The sequence below is a fragment of the Emydura macquarii genome, unplaced genomic scaffold (genome assembly GCF_026122565.2).
Source record: "Emydura macquarii macquarii isolate MOO-44397 ecotype Brisbane River unplaced genomic scaffold, CSIRO-AGI_Emac_v2 contig_244, whole genome shotgun sequence".
Taxonomy (NCBI): domain Eukaryota; kingdom Metazoa; phylum Chordata; order Testudines; family Chelidae; genus Emydura; species Emydura macquarii.
In genome coordinates this window covers 1-1,387 of record NW_027130381.1, presented here as the reverse complement: position 1 = coordinate 1,387, position 1,387 = coordinate 1, and the positions used below count along the sequence as shown (strand labels likewise).

The window sequence follows — 1,387 nt, the reverse complement described above, 5'->3', positions numbered from 1 at the left end:
ATAATCCATTTTTTAAATTGTCCCTCTTTTTTGCACTGAAAAAGTGGGGAAAAAAGTAAATAAATACGAGAAATGTTTCCCCAATTTCTCTCAGGTTTTTTCCTTTCCCCACTGTGTCAAAAGACAGAAACATTGACAGAAGGTGAGAACTGTCCATTAAATGTAAATATTTTAATTATGTTTGTTTGATATTGTTTTGAAAAATGAAAATTTGTGTTGTACACAAATGTTTTTGATAAAGTCACTGACAAAATTTTGACCAGCTGTACGTGTTAGGCACCGAGCACCAGATGTGTAAAGGTGCCTAAAAATCTAGATAGGAACCGAGGTGCTTTGAAATGACTGGGAGTTAGGTGCCTGCCTGCTTTTGAAAACCCCACTAGGCACCTAAATACTTTTACAAATCTGCAAAATTTAAAACAAAGAAAACTTTCACTTCATTTAAAATGTCCCATCAGTAAAGAAAGTTGGAAAAAACGCTGACATTTTCCCATTGTTTTGACAGGATAATGTTTTGGCTGAAAAAAAGTCAATTAGTCCCAGCTTAGTGGGTTCAAAGCTCAACCGATGAGCCCTGCAGAGGTCTGAGAGCCAAGGATCATGGCATCAGGATTGTCACTACCAACTCATGGAGACAAGTAGCAGCATAGTCACTGCCATGATAAATTAGCCCCATTGCGGAACATGGTGCAAATCAGGGAGCTTCTCTTAGAGCACAACCCCTCCTGAAGTCCAGGCTCTATTTCTCCTCTGCATCCACCTTCCTCCCACGTAGCTTGCTGATCGCCCGCTTCATGTCCTCGTTCCGCAGGGTGTAGATGATGGGGTTCAGCAACGGAGTGATGGCCGTGAAAAACACGGACACCACCTTGTCCTCGGAGAAGCTGGTGGATGGGCGGGAGTAGATGAAGATGCAGTGGCCCAGGAAGAATGCCACCACCGTCAGGTGGGCGGCGCAGGTGGAGAGCGCCTTGCTTTTCCCCTCGGAGAATCAATTCCTTAGCGAGACCAGAATGACGCAATAGGTGACCACCAGCACCATGAAGCAGACCACGGAGATGAGCCCTGAGTTGGAGATGATGAGCACCTCGATGATGTAGGTGTCGGTACAGGCCAGCCTGATGACTGCACGTCACAGAAGAAGTTGTCTATCTCCCACGGCCCGCAGTATGGCAGCTTGATGGTCATGCCAGTCAGGGCTAAGACGTGAATGGCCCCACCAAGCCACACAGCAGCACCCAGCAGCAAGCAGACCTTGTGGTTCATGATGGCAAGGTAGTGCATGGGGTTGCAGATGGCCACATAGCGGTCATAGGCCATGACAGTGAGCAGGAAGATCTCCATGCAGGTGAAAAGGTGGAGGAAGAAAATCTACGCCACACAATGC

The 1,387-nt window shown here is 46.6% G+C and overlaps 1 pseudogene; it reads right to left on the bottom strand.

Moving 5' to 3' along the window:
* Positions 1-739: 739 nt before the first annotated feature.
* On the bottom strand, positions 740-1,383 carry LOC137153459 (olfactory receptor 4E1-like; annotated as a pseudogene).
* Positions 1,384-1,387: the final 4 nt, after the last annotated feature.